Below are 15,255 nucleotides of genomic sequence, written 5' to 3'. Positions count from 1 at the left end.
TATAAACACCATGGGACCACACAGCCGGCATAACGCTCAGGAAGGAGACGCGTTCTGTCTTCTAGAGATGAATTTACTTTGGTGTGAAAAGTGCAAATCAATCCCAGAACAACAGCATAGGACCTTGTGAAGATGCTGGAGGAAACAGGTACAAAAGTGTCTATATCCACAGTAAAATGAGTCCTATATCGACATAACCTGAAAGGCTGCTCAGCAAGGAAGAATCCACTGCTCCAAAACCGCCATAAAAAAGCCAGACTACGGTTTGCACCTACACATGGGGACAAAGATCATACTGCACATGGGGACAAAGATCGCACTTTTTGGAGAAATGTCCTCTGGTCTGATGAATCAAAAATATAACTGTTCGGCCATAATGACCATCGTTATGTTTGGAGGAAAAAGTAGGAGGCTTGCAAGCCGAAGAACACCATCCCAACCATGAAGCACGGGGGTGGCAGCATCATGTTGTGGGGGTTCTTTGCTGCAGAAGGGGCTGGTGCACTTCACAAAATAGATGGCAACATGAGGTTGAAGCAACATCTCAAGACATCAGTCAGGAAGTTAAAACTTGGTCGCAAATGGGTCTTCCAAATGGACAATGACCGCAAGCATTCTTCTAAAGTTGTGGCAAAATGGCTTAAGGACAACAAAGTCAAGGTATTGGAGTGGTCATCACAATCCTTTAGAAAATCCTATAGAAAATTTGGGGCAGAACAGAAAATGGGTGTGCGAGCAAGGAGGCCTACAAACCTGACTCAGTTACACCAGCTCTGTCAAGAGGAATGGGCCAAAATTCACCCAACTTATTGTGGGAAGCTTTTGGAAGGCTACACGAAACGTTTGCCCCAAGTTAAACAATTTAAAGGCAATGCTACAAAATACTAATTGAGTGTATGTAAACTTCTGACCCACTGGGAATGTGAAATAAAAGCTGAAATAAATAATTCTCTCTACAATTATTCTGACATTTCACATTCTTAAAATAAAGTGATGATCCTAAGACGGGGAATTTTTACTAGGATTAAATGTTGTGAAAAACTGAGTTTAAGTGTATTTGGCTAAGGTGTATGTAAACTCCCGACTTCAATTGTAGCATTTTGTAGCTCTGAGTCTCTACTTTTATCCAATGTAAAAAACACAATTTCAAATGTTGCTACAGAAGACCAAACCAAGGCGGACCGTTACATTTAATGATGATTGTGTGTTGTAGGTTCAGAACAACAACAAAAAATGTAAACCAAAAAAATAAACAGCATTGGGAAATTATACCTCTACCGAAAAGGGCACTTGAGACTGGAATGGCAAAGGGGCATGTGCTCTGCACAGGTAGATCCCTATCTGTGCACGTGCCAGCATTTACTTCCTTGTTCTCCATGCAACTTTCATCTGGCTATGGCAATCTGTGGTTTAAACACGCATGGGGTTGAATTAGCAGTTAATAAATGTTATCAGTAGGCATATACTGTAGTTTGTATTGAGTCAGCGTAAACCACTCTTATCACACTAAGGGTGAAAAACCCTTGATCTTTTTGAGACTCTTCTCAAAACCTGATATGTTATCATCATTTCAACAACATTTGTGTGTTGAGCACACAGCGACACACTACAACTTTCAAAATGCGGAGTAGAGCTGGGACGACACAGGGAAAATAACTGACACCTACATTGCCTTCCTCTTACCCACCGACATTGCCTTCCTCTTACCCACCGACATTGCCTTCCTCTTACCCCCCGACATTGCCTTCCTCTTACCCACCGACATTGCCTTCCTCTTACCCACCGACATTGCCTTCCTCTTACCCACCAACATTGCCTTCCTCTTACCCACCGACATTGCCTTCCTCTTACCCACCGACATTGCCTTCCTCTTACCCACCGACATTGCCTTCCTCTTACCCACCGACATTGCCTTCCTCTTACCCACCGACATTGCCTTCCTCTTACCCACCGACATTGCCTTCCTCTTACCCACCGACATTGCCTTCCTCTTACCCACCGACATTGCCTTCCTCTTACCCACCGACATTGCCTTCCTCTTACCCACCTACATTGCCTTCCTCTTACCCACCGACATTGCCTTCCTCTTACCCACCGACATTGCCTTCCTCTTACCCACCTACATTGCCTTCCTCTTACCCACCGACATTGCCTTCCTCTTACCCACCGACATTGCCTTCCTCTTACCCACCGACATTGCCTTCCTCTTACCCACCTACATTGCCTTCCTCTTACCCACCGACATTGCCTTCCTCTTACCCACCGACATTGCCTTCCTCTTACCCACCGACATTGCCTTCCTCTTACCCACCGACATTGCCTTCCTCTTACCCACCGACATTGCCTTCCTCTTACCCACCTACATTGCCTTCCTCTTACCCACCGACATTGCCTTCCTCTTACCCACCTACATTGCCTTCCTCTTACCCACCGACATTGCCTTCCTCTTACCCACCGACATTGCCTTCCTCTTACCCACCTACATTGCCTTCCTCTTACCCACCGACATTGCCTTCCTCTTACCCACCGACATTGCCTTCCTCTTACCCACCGACATTGCCTTCCTCTTACACACCGACATTGCCTTCCTCTTACCCACCGACATTGCCTTCCTCTTACCCACCGACATTGCCTTCCTCTTACCCAACGACATTGCCTTCCTCTTACCCACCGACATTGCCTTCCTCTTACCCACCGACATTGCCTTCATCTTACCCACCGACATTGCATTTGGCAGTGATTTTTCTACACCATGTTCCTGTAGATCAGCGTTTAAAAACCCGTTCCTGGGGACCCCATGGGGTGCACATTTTGGTTTTTGCCCAAACTGATCTAAGACAGGGAATATCTACTAGGATTAAATGTCAGGAATTGTGAAAAACTGAGTTTAAATGTATTTGGATAAGGTGTATGTGAACTTCAGACTTCAACTGTACAATATATCTGCAATATTAGAGCTGATCCACCACCTTAAATCAAAAATAAAAATAGCAACAGCATCAACTTCCGGTAGACAAGCATAGCACTAGTACGCTCAACTGAAAGGATACTAAAATGAACTAATAGTATATACTCATTAAGTATGTAGTATACAGTATTTTAGTATGGGTATTCGAACACAACTCAGGTGTTCTCAATGTTTTGTATACTCAGTGTGTGTGTGTGTGTGTGTGTGTGTGTGTGTGTGTGTGTGTGTATATATATATATATATATTATATATATTCAATTGCATTGGTGCCCCTAAATTAAAACTGCAGTTCGCACAGCAAAATATATTGTCACATATGGGACTAAATTGGCCGCACTTTAGAGCCCTGGGCGAGAGTGATCACTAAATTGATGGATGGAGTCAATTTATTTCAATTAAGTAATTGCGAAGGACTAGGATGTTTGCTCCCTTCCAATCAAATTAAATACTATTTGTAGGGTCGACTAAAAATGGAATTCCAGATTTTGTCCTCCCAGATATGACTAAATGCACTACGGCTGAGGATAAAGGGCACTTGTTCAGGCCTGAACTGGACGTTAGACTGACCATTAAAACACACCCAACTGGTTTCTTTGTGTTCATCCTTGACTGATAAAGACTCTCTGATGCTTCCTTCCACAGCCGACAGCCTTTTGAAGAGTCACAGACAGTCTCACTACTATGAATACATAAGGCCCAACTGTGTGATCCTCCACAGTGCATGGTGCCTTGCATCGGGTGTGTTGAATGTACAGTACCTGTGTCCAGCTGTGTATTGTGTCCTACCTATTAACGTGTGCGTTTTTGGTTTTACATTTCTTCGGTCACTACAAGGAAAAAGGCTATTTTTAGAATTTGGGGGTTAGGTTTGAGGTTAAAGTTAAGGTTAGGTTAAAGGTTTAAAGAAAATAGGATTTTGAATGGGAATCAGTTGTTTGGTCCACGCAATGATAGTAAAACAAACATGTGTGTGTGCTGCCTCAGAGACGACACACACAACTCTCATCACAACATAAACCTTAGAATCTCAAGGACTGACTCATACACTTGTGACACAGTCCATGTAAAAACAACTCCTTACCCTCTCAACTACAACATCTCCTGGAGCTATTGTGACTGACAGGTCGACAGGTCAACAGGTCAGGGGTCTGAGTGAGATCCGCTCTGATTCCACCATGATCTTTGACCCAGGAAAGCGAGGCGGGAGGGAGGAGGGTTCTGTTATCTCACCCTTTTTTCCTCTCTCTCTCTCTCTTCCTCCCTTCTCCCTCTCCATTTCTCTCTACCCTACTGTTTCCTCCCTTTCTCCCTCTCTAGTCTCTCTCTCTCCCTCCCTTTCTCCCTCTCTAGTCTCTCTCTCCCTCCCTTCTCCCTCTCCATTTCTCTCTACCCTACTGTTTCCTCCCTTTCTCCCTCTCTAGTCTCTCTCTCTCCCTCCCTTTTTCTCCCTCTCTCTCTCTCTCTCTTTCTCCCTCTAGTCCTTCTCCCTTCTCCATTTCTCTCTACCCTACTGTTTCCTCCTTTCTCCCTCTCTAGTCTCTCTCTCTCCCTCCCTTCTCCCTCTCCATTTCTCTCTACCCTACTGTAGCCTCCCCTTTCTCTCCCTCTCTCTCTCTCTCTCTCTCTTCCTCCCTTCTCCCTCTCCATTTCTCTCTACCCCTGTTTCCTCCTTTCTCCCTCTCTAGTCTCTCTCTCCCTCCCTTCTCCCTCTCCATTTCTCTCTACCCTACTGTTTCCTCCTTTCTCCCTCTCTAGTCTCTCTCTCTTCCTCCCTCTCCATTTTTCTCCCTCTCTAGTCTCTCTCTCTCTCCCTCCCTTCTCCCTCTCCATTTCTCTCTACCCTACCGTTTCCTCCCTTTCTCCCTCTCTAGTCTCTCTCTCTCCCTCCCTTTCTCCCTCTCTAGTCTCTCTCTCTCCCTCCCTTCTCCCTCTCCATTTCTCTCTACCCTACTGTTTCCTCCCTTTCTCCCTCTCTAGTCTCTCTCTCTTCCTCCCTTCTCCCTCTCCATTTCTCTCTACCCTACTGTTTCCTCCCTTTCTCCCTCTCTAGTCTCTCTCTCTTCCTCCCTTCTCCCTCTCCATTTCTCTCTACCCTACTGTTTCCTCCTTTCTCCCTCTCTAGTCTCTCTCTTCCTCCCTTCTCCCTCTCCATTTCTCTCTACCCTACTGTTTCCTCCGTTTCTCCTCTCTAGTCTCTCTCTCTCCCTCCCTTTCTCCATTTCTCTCTACCCTACTGTTTCCTCCTTTCTCCTCTCTAGTCTCTCTCTCTCCCTCCTTCTCCCTCTCCATTTCTCTCTACCCTACTGTTTCCTCCCTTTCTCCCTCTCTAGTCTCTCTCTCTCCCTCCCTTCTCCCTCTCCATTTCTCTCTACCCTACCCTACTAGTTTCCTCCCTTTCTCCCTCTCTAGTTTCTCTCTCTCTCTAGTCCTCCCTTCTCCCTCTCCATTTCTCTCTACCCTACTGTTTCCTCCTTTCTCCCTCTCTAGTCTCTCTCTCTCCCTCCTCCCTTCTCTCCTCTACTGTTTCCCTTTCTCTCTCTCTCTCCATTTCTCTCTCTCTCTCTCTCTCCCTTTCTCCCTCTCCAGTCTCTCTCTCTCTCCTCCTTCTCCCTCTCCATTTCTCTCTACCCTACTGTTTCCTCCTTTCTCCCTCTCTAGTCTCTCTCCCTCCATTCTCTCTCCATTTCTCCCTACCCTACTGTTTCCTCCCTTTCTCCCTCTAGTCTCTCTCTCTCCTCCCTTTCTCCCTCTCTAGTCTCTCTCTCTCCCTCCCTTCTCCCTCTCCATTTCTCTCTACCCTACTGTTTCCTCCTTTCTCCCTCTCTCCTTTCTCCCTCTCTCTCTCTCTCCCTTCTCCCTCTCCATTTCTCTCTACCCTACTGTTTCCTCCTTTCTCCCTCTCTAGTCTCTCTCTCTCCCTCCCTTCTCCCTCTCCATTTCTCTCTACCCTACTGTTTCTCTCCTTTCTCCTCTCTAGTTTCTCCTCCCTTCTCTCTCCAGTCTCTCTCTCTCCTCCTCCCTCTCTAGTCTCTCTCTCCTCCCTTCTCCCTCTCCATTTCTCTCTACCCTACTGTTTCCTCCTTTCTCCCTCTCTAGTCTCTCTCTCTCCCTCCCTTCTCCCTCTCCATTTCTCTCTACCCTACTGTTTCCTCCCTTTCTCCCTCTCCTCTCTCTCCCTCTCTCTCTCTCTCTCTCTCTCTCTCTCCCCCTTCTCCCTTTCTCTCTCTCTCCCTCTCCATTTCTCTCTACCCTACTGTTCTTCCTCCCTTTCTCCCTCTCTAGTCCTCTCTCCCTCCTCCTCTCCCTCTCCATTTCTCTCTACCCTACTGTTTCCTCCGTTTCTCCTCTCTAGTCTCTCTCTCTCTCTCTCTCTCCTCTCCTCTCCCTCCATTTCTCTCTCCCTACTGTTTCCTCCTTTCTCCCTCTCTAGTCTCTCTCTCCCTCCTTTCTCCCTCTCTCTCTCTCTCCCTCCTTCTCCTCTCCATTTCTCTCTACCCTACTGTTTCCTCCCTTTCTCCCTCTCTAGTCTCTCTCTCTCCCTTCTCCCTCCTTCTCTCTCTCTCCCTCCCTTTCTCCCTCTCTCTCTCTCTCCCTCCCTTCTCCTCTCCATTTCTCTCTACCCTACTGTTTCCTCCTTTCTCCCTCTCTAGTCTCTCTCTCTCCCTCCTTCTCCCTCTCCATTTCTCTCTACCCTACTGTTTCCTCCCTTTCTCCCTCTCTAGTCTCTCTCTCTCCTCCTTCTCCCTCTCCATTTCTCTCTACCCTACTGTTTCCTCCCTTCTCCCTCTAGTCTCTCTCTTTCTCCCTCCCTTTCTCCCTCTCTAGTCTCTGTCTCTCTCCCTCCCTTCTCCCTCTCCATTTCTCTCTACCCTACCGTTTCCTCCCTTTCTCCCTCTCTAGTCTCTCTCTCTCCCTCCCTTCTCCCTCTCCATTTCTCTCTACCCTACTGTTTCCTCCCTTTCTCCCTCTCTAGTCTCTCTCTCTCCCTCCCTTCTCCCTCTCCATTTCTCTCTACCCTACTGTTTCCTCCCTTTCTCCCTCTCTAGTCTCTCTCTCTCCCTCCCTTCTCCCTCTCCATTTCTCTCTACCCTACTGTTTCCTCCCTTTCTCCTCTCTAGTTTCTCTCTCTCTTCCTCCCTTTCTCCCTCTCCATTTCTCTCTACCCTACTGTTTCCTCCCTTTCTCCCTCTCTAGTCTCTCTCTCTCTTCCTCCCTTCTCCCTCTCCATTTCTCTCTACCCTACTGTTTCCTCCTTTCTCCTCTCTCTCTCTCTCCCTCCCTTCTCCCTCTCTCTCTCTCTCTCTCCCTCCCTTCTCCCTCTCCATTTCTCTCTACCCTACTGTTTCCTCCTTTCTCCTCTCTGTCTCTCTCTCTCCCTCCCTTCTCCCTCTCCATTTCTCTCTACCCTACTGTTTCCTCCTTTCTCCCTCTCTCTCTCTCTCTCTCTCTCCCTTCTCCCTCTCCATTTCTCTCTACCCTACTGTTTCCTCCTTTCTCCCTCTCTAGTCTCTCTCTCTCCCTCCCTTCTCCCTCCATCTTCTCTCTACCCTACTGTTTCCTCCGTTTCTCCCTCTCTAGTCTCTCTCTCTCCCTCCTTCTCCCTCTCCATTTCTCTCTACCCTACTGTTTCCTCCCTTTCTCCCTCTCTAGTCTCTCTCTCTCCTCCCTTCTCCCTCTCCATTTCTCTCTAACCCTACTGTTTCCTCCTTTCTCCCCCTCTCTAGTCTCTCTCTCTCCCTCCTTTCTCCCTCTCATTTCTCTCTACCCTCTGTTCCCTCCCTTTTTCCCTCTCTAGTCTCTCTCTCTCCTCCCTTCTCCCTCTCCATTTCTCTCTACCCTACTGTTTCCTCCCTTTCTCCCTCTCTAGTCTCTCTCTCTCCCTCCCTTCTCCCCCTCCATTTCTCTCTACCCTACTGTTTCCTCCTTTCTCCCTCTCTAGTCTCTCTCTCTCTCTCCCTCCCTTCTCCCTCTCCCTTTCTCTCTACCCTACTGTTTCCTCCTTTCTCCCTCTCTAGTCTCTCTCTCCCTCCTTCTCCCTCTCCATTTCTCTCTACCCTACTGTTTCCTCTGTTTCTCCCTCTCTAGTCTCTCTCTCTCCCTCCCTTCTCCCTCTCCATTTCTCTCTACCCTACTGTTTCCTCCTTTCTCCCTCTCCTCTCTCTCTCTCTCTCTCTTCCTCCTTTCTCCCTCTCCATTTCTCTCTACCCTACTGTTTCCTCCTTTCTCCTCTCTAGTCTCTCTCTCTCTCTACCCCTTTCTCCTTTCTCTCTAGTCTCTCTCTCTCCCTCCCTTCTCCCTCTCCATTTCTCTCTACCCTACTGTTTCCTCCCTTTCTCCCTCTCTAGTCTCTCTCTCTTCCTCCCTTCTCCCTCTCCATTTCTCTCTACCCTACTGTTCCTCTCCCTTTCTCTCTCTCCTCTCTCTCTCTCTCTCTCCCTCCTTCTCCCTCTCCATTTCTCTCTACCCTACTGTTTCCTCCTTTCTCCCTCTCTAGTCTCTCTCTCTCTCCCTCTCCTCTCTCCCTTTCTCTCCTCTCTCTCTCTCTCTCTCCTCCCTTCTCCCTCTCCATTTCTCTCTACCCTACTGTTTCCTCCTTTCTCCCTCTCTAGTCTCTCTCTCCCTCCCTTCTCCCTCTCCATTTCTCTCTACCCTACTGTTTCCTCCTTTCTCCCTCTCTAGTCTCTCTCTTCCCTCCCTTCTCCCCTCTCCATTTCTCTCTACCCTACTGTTTCCTCCTTTCTCCCTCTCTAGTCTCTCTCTCTCCCTCCCTTCTCCCTCTCCATTTCTCTCTACCCTACTGTTTCCTCCTTTCTCCCTCTCTAGTCTCTCTCTTCCTCCCTATCTCCCTCTCCATTTCTCTCTACCCTACTGTTTCCTCCCTTTCTCCCTCTCTAGTCTCTCTCTCCTCCCTCCCTCTCCATTTCTCTCTACCCTACCGTTTCCTCCCTTTCTCCCTCTCTAGTCTCTCTCTCTCCCTCCCTTCTCCCTCTCCATTTCTCTCTACCCTACTGTTTCCTCTGTTTCTCCCTCTCTAGTCTCTCTCTCTCCCTCCCTTCTCCCTCTCCATTTCTCTCTACCCTACTGTTTCCTCCCTTTCTCCCTCTCTAGTCTCTCTCTCTTCCTCCCTTCTCCCTCTCCATTTCTCTCTACCCTACTGTAGCCTCCCTTTCTCCCTCTCTCTCTCTCTCTCTTCCTCCCTTTCTCCCTCTCCATTTCTCTCTACCCTACTGTTTCCTCCCTTTCTCCCTCTCTAGTCTCTCTCTCTCCCTCCCTTCTCCCTCTCCATTTCTCTCTACCCTACTGTTTCCTCCGTTTCTCCCTCTCTAGTCTCTCTCTCCCTCCCTTCTCCCTCTCCATTTCTCTCTACCCTACTGTTTCCTCCCTTTCTCCCTCTCTAGTCTCTCTCTCTCCCTCCCTTCTCCCTCTCCATTTCTCTCTACCCTACTGTTTCCTCCTTTCTCCCTCTCTAGTCTCTCTCTCTTCCTCCTTCTCCCTCTCCATTTCTCTCTACCCTACTGTTTCCTCCTTTCTCCCTCTCTAGTCTCTCTCTCTTCCTCCCTTCTCCCTCTCCATTTCTCTCTACCCTACTGTTTCCTCCTTTCTCCCTCTCTAGTCTCTCTCTCCCTCCTTCTCCCTCTCCATTTCTCTCTACCCTACTGTTTCCTCCGTTTCTCCCTCTCTAGTCTCTCTCTCTTCCTCCCTTCTCCCTCTCCATTTCTCTCTACCCTACTGTAGCCTCCTCCTTTCTCCCTCTCTAGTCTCTCTCTCTCCCTCCTTTCTCCCTCTCTAGTCTCTCTCTCTCCCTCCTTCTCCCTCTCCATTTCTCTCTACCCTACTGTTTCCTCCCTTTCTCCCTCTCTAGTCTCTCTCTCCCTCCCTCTCCATTTCTCTCTACCCTACTGTTTCTCTTTCTCCCTCTCTAGTCTCTCTCTCTCCCTCCTTTCTCCTCTCTCTCTTTCCTCCCTTTCTCTCTCTCTCTCTCTCCCCCTTCTCCCTCTCCATTTCTCTCTACCCTACTGTTTCCTCCTTTCTCCCTCTCTAGTCTCTCTCTCCTCCCTCTCCCCTTCATTCTCTCTACCCTACTGTTTCCTCCCTTTCTCCCTCTCTAGTCTCTCTCTCTCCCTCCTTCTCCCTCTCCATTTCTCTCTACCCTACTGTTTCCTCCCTTTCTCCCTCTCTAGTCTCTCTCTCTCCCTCCCTTTCTCCCTCTCTAGTCTCTCTCTCCCTCTCTAGTCTCTCTCTCTCTCCCTCCCTTCTCCCTCTCCATTTCTCTCTACCCTACTGTTTCCTCCTTTCTCCCTCTCTAGTCTCTCTCTCCCTCCCTTCTCCCTCTCCATTTCTCTCTACCCTACTGTTTCCTCCCTTTCTCCCTCTCTAGTCTCTCTCTCTTCCTCCCTTCTCCCTCTCCATTTCTCTCTACCCTACTGTTTCCTCCCTTTCTCCCTCTCTAGTCTCTCTCTCCCTCCCTTCTCCCTCTCCATTTCTCTCTACCCTACTGTTTCCTCTGTTTCTCCCGCTCTAGTCTCTCTCTCTCCCTCCCTTCTCCCTCTCCATTTCTCTCTACCCTACTGTAGCCTCCCTTTCTCCCTCTCTTCCTCCCTTTCTCCCTCTCCATTTCTCTCTATCCTACTGTTTCCTCCCTTTCTCCCTCTCTCTCTCCCTCCCTTTCTCCCTCTCTAGTCTCTCTCTCTCCCTCCCTTCTCCCTCTCCATTTCTCTCTACCCTACCGTTTCCTCCCTTTCTCCTTCTCTAGTCTCTCTCTCCCTCCCTTTCTCCCTCTCTAGTCTCTCTCTCTCCCTCCCTTCTCCCTCTCCATTTCTCTCTACCCTACTGTTTCCTCCCTTTCTCCCTCTCTAGTCTCTCTCTCTTCCTCCCTTCTCCCTCTCCATTTCTCTCTACCCTACTGTAGCCTCCCTTTCTCCCTCTCTCTCTCTCTCTCTCTTCCTCCCTTTCTCCCTCTCCATTTCTCTCTACCCTACTGTTTCCTCCCTTTCTCCCTCTCTAGTCTCTCTCTCTCCCTCCCTTTCTCCCTCTCTAGTCTCTGTCTCTCTCCCTCCCTTCTCCCTCTCCATTTCTCTCTACCCTACTGTTTCCTCCTTTCTCCCTCTCTAGTCTCTCTCTCTCTCCCTCCTTCTCCCTTTCCATTTCTCTCTACCCTACTGTTTCCTCCCTTTCTACCTCTCTAGTCTCTCTCTTCTCCCTCCCTTCTCCCTCTCCATTTCTCTCTACCCTACTGTTTCCTCCTTTCTCCCTCTCTAGTCTCTCTCTTCCTCCCTTCTCCCTCTCCATTTCTCTCTACCCTACTGTTTCCTCCTTTCTCCCTCTCTAGTCTCTCTCTCCCTCCTTCTCCCTCTCCATTTCTCTCTACCCTACTGTTTCCTCCGTTTCTCCCTCTCTAGTCTCTCTCTCTCCCTCCCTTCTCCCTCTCCATTTCTCTCTACCCTACTGTTTCCTCCGTTTCTCCCTCTCTAGTCTCTCTCTCTCCCTCCCTTCTCCCTCTCCATTTCTCTCTACCCTACTGTTTCCTCTGTTTCTCCCTCTCTAGTCTCTCTCTCTCTCTCCTCTCCTTCTCCCTCTCCATTTCTCTCTACCCTACTGTTTCCTCCTTTCTCCCTCTCTAGTCTCTCTCTCTTCCTCCCTTCTCCCTCTCCATTTCTCTCTCTCTACCCTACTGTTTCCTCCCTTTCTCCCTCTCTCTCTCTCTCTCTCTTCCTCCCTTCTCCCTCTCCATTTCTCTCTACCCTACTGTTTCCTCCTTTCTCCCTCTCTAGTCTCTCTCTCCCTCCCTTCTCCCTCTCCATTTCTCTCTACCCTACTGTTTCCTCCGTTTCTACCTCTCTAGTCTCTCTCTTTTCCCTCCCTTCTCCCTTTCCATTTCTCTCTACCCTACTGTTTCCTCCCTTTCTCCCTCTCTAGTCTCTCTCTCTCCCTCCCTTCTCCCTCTCCATTTCTCTCTACCCTACTGTTTCCTGTTTCTCCCTCTCTAGTCTCTCTCTTCCTCCCTATCTCCCTCTCCATTTCTCTCTACCCTACTGTTTCCTCCTTTCTCCCTCTCTAGTCTCTCTCTCCCTCCCTTCTCCCTCTCCATTCTCTCTACCCTACTGTTTCCTCCGTTTCTCCCTCTCTAGTCTCTCTCTCTCCCTCCCTTCTCCCTCTCCATTTCTCTCTATTTCCCTACTGTTTCCTCCGTTTCTCCCTCTCTAGTCTCTCTCTCTCCCTCCCTTCTCCCTCTCCATTTCTCTCTACCCTACTGTTTCCTCTGTTTCTCCCTCTCTAGTCTCTCTCTCTCTCCCTCTCTTCTCCCTCTCCATTTCTCTCTACCCTACTGTTTCCTCCCTTTCTCCCTCTCTAGTCTCTCTCTCTTCCTCCCTTCTCCTCTCCATTTCTCTCTACCCTACTGTAGCCTCCTTTCTCCCTCTCTCTCTCTCTCTCTCTCCTCCCTTCTCCCTCTCTCCTTTCTCCCTCTCTCTCTCTCTCCCTCCCTCCTTCTCCCTCTCCATTTCTCTCTACCCTACTCTTAGCCTCCGTTTCTCCCTCTCCATTTCTCTCTCTCTCCCTCCCTTTCTCCCTCTCTAGTCTCTCTCTCTCCCTCCCTTCTCCCTCTCCATTTCTCTCTACCCTACTGTTTCCTCTGTTTCTCCCTCTCTAGTCTCTCTCTTCCTCCCTCCTCTCCTCTCCATTTCTCTCTACCCTACTGTTTCCTCCCCTTTCTCCCTCTCTAGTCTCTCTCTCCTTTCTCCCTTCTCCCTCTCCATTTCTCTCTACCCTACTGTTTCCTCCGTTTCTCCCTCTCTAGTCTCTCTCTCTCCCTCCCTTCTCCCTCTCCATTTCTCTCTACCCTACTGTTTCCTCCGTTTCTCCCTCTCTAGTCTCTCTCTCTCCCTCCCTTCTCCCTCTCCATTTCTCTCTACCCTACTGTTTCCTCTGTTTCTCCCTCTCTAGTCTCTCTCTCTCTCTCCCTCTCTTCTCCCTCTCCATTTCTCTCTACCCTACTGTTTCCTCCCTTTCTCCCTCTCTAGTCTCTCTCTCTTCCTCCCTTCTCCCTCTCCATTTCTCTCTACCCTACTGTAGCCTCCCTTTCTCCCCTCTCTCTCTCTCTCTCTTCCTCCCTTTCTCCCTCTCCATTTCTCTCTACCCTACTGTTTCCTCCCTTTCTCCCTCTCTCTCTCCCTCCCTTTCTCCCTCTCTAGTCTCTCTCTCTCCCTCCCTTCTCCCTCTCCATTTCTCTCTACCCTACTGTTTCCTCTGTTTCTCCCTCTCTAGTCTCTCTCTTCCTCCCTATCTCCCTCTCCATTTCTCTCTACCCTACTGTTTCCTCCCTTTCTCCCTCTCTAGTCTCTCTCTCCCTCCCTTCTCCCTCTCCATTTCTCTCTACCCTACTGTTTCCTCCGTTTCTCCCTCTCTAGTCTCTCTCTCTCCCTCCCTTCTCCCTCTCCATTTCTCTCTACCCTACTGTTTCCTCCGTTTCTCCCTCTCTAGTCTCTCTCTCTCCCTCCCTTCTCCCTCTCCATTTCTCTCTACCCTACTGTTTCCTCTGTTTCTCCCTCTCTAGTCTCTCTCTCTCTCTCCCTCTCTTCTCCCTCTCCATTTCTCTCTACCCTACTGTTTCCTCCCTTTCTCCCTCTCTAGTCTCTCTCTCTTCCTCCCTTCTCCTTCTCCATTTCTCTCTACCCTACTGTAGCCTCCTTTTTCTCTCTCTCTCTCTCTCTCTTCCTCCCTATCTCCCTCTCTAGTCTCTCTCTCTCCCTCCCTTCTCCCTCTCCATTTCTCTCTACCCTACTGTTTCCTCCGTTTCTCCCTCTCTAGTCTCTCTCTCTCACTCCTTTCTCCCTCTCTAGTCTCTCTCCCTCCCTCCCTTCTCCCTCTCCATTTCTCTCTACCCTACCGTTTCCTCCCTTTCTCCTTCTCTAGTCTCTCTCTCTCCCTCCCTTTCTCCCTCTCTAGTCTCTCTCTCTCCCTCCCTTCTCCCTCTCCATTTCTCTCTACCCTACTGTTTCCTCCCTTTCTCCCTCTCTAGTCTCTCTCTCTCCTCTCCATTTCTCTCTACCCTACCGTTTCCTCCCTTTCTCCCTCTCTAGTCTCTCTCTCTCCCTCCCTTCTCCCTCTCCATTTCTCTCTACCCTACTGTTTCCTCCCTTTCTCCCTCTCTAGTCTCTCTCTCCTCCCTCTCCATTTCTCTCTACCCTACCGTTTCCTCCCTTTCTCCCTCTCTAATCTCTCTCTCTCCCTCCCTTCTCCCTCTCCATTTCTCTCTACCCTACTGTTTCCTCCCTTTCTCCCTCTCTAGTCTCTCTCTCTCCCTCTCCATTTCTCTCTACCCTACCGTTTCCTCCCTTTCTCCCTCTCTCTCTCTCTCTCTCCCTCCCTTCTCCCTCTCCATTTCTCTCTACCCTACTGTTTCCTCCTTTCTCCCTCTCTAGTCTCTCTCTCTCCCTCCCTTCTCCATTTCTCTCTACCCTACCGTTTCCTCCCTTTCTCCTTCTCTAGTCTCTCTCTCTCCCTCCCTTTCTCCCTCTCTAGTCTCTCTCTCTCCCTCCCTTCTCCCTCTCCATTTCTCTCTACCCTACTGTTTCCTCCCTTTCTCCCTCTCTAGTCTCTCTCTCCCTCCCTTCTCCCTCTCCATTTCTCTCTACCCTACCGTTTCCTCCCTTTCTCCCTCTCTAGTCTCTCTCTCTCCCTCCCTTCTCCCTCTCCATTTCTCTCTACCCTACCGTTTCCTCCCTTTCTCCCTCTCCAATCTCTCTGTCTCCCTCCCTTTTCGCCCTCCCTCCCTCTTAATGAGCATCATATCTTACTGCCAGCTGGGCCAAACAAGCCCTGGCTTTATCAGCGGGCGGTTTAGGAAATGAAAGGTGCAGCAGCAGAGAGGGGGGCGGTTTAGGAAATGAAAGGTGCAGCAGCAGAGAGTGGGGGGCGGTTTAGGAAATGAAAGGTGCAGCAGCAGAGAGGGGGGCGGTTTAGGAAATGAAAGGTGCAGCAGCAGAGAGTGGGGGCGGTTTAGGAAATGAAAGGTGCAGCAGCAGAGAGGGGGCGGTTTAGGAAATGAAAGGTGCAGCAGCAGAGAGTGGGGGCGGTTTAGGAAATGAAAGGTGCAGCGGCAGAGAGGGGGCGGTTTAGGAAATGAAGGTGCAGCAGCAGAGAGGGGGCGGTTTAGGATATGAAAGGTGCAGCAGCAGAGAGGGGGCGGTTTAGGAAATGAAAGGTGCAGCGGCAGAGAGGGGGCGGTTTAGGAAATGAAAGGTGCAGCAGCAGAGAGGGGGCGGTTTAGGAAATGAAAGGTGCAGCA

The sequence above is a fragment of the Oncorhynchus tshawytscha genome, linkage group LG22 (genome assembly GCF_018296145.1).
Source record: "Oncorhynchus tshawytscha isolate Ot180627B linkage group LG22, Otsh_v2.0, whole genome shotgun sequence".
In the NCBI taxonomy this organism is placed as follows: Eukaryota; Metazoa; Chordata; class Actinopteri; order Salmoniformes; family Salmonidae; genus Oncorhynchus; species Oncorhynchus tshawytscha.
The sequence above is the reverse complement of the archived record's forward strand: the minus strand, read 5'-3'. Positions refer to the sequence as shown.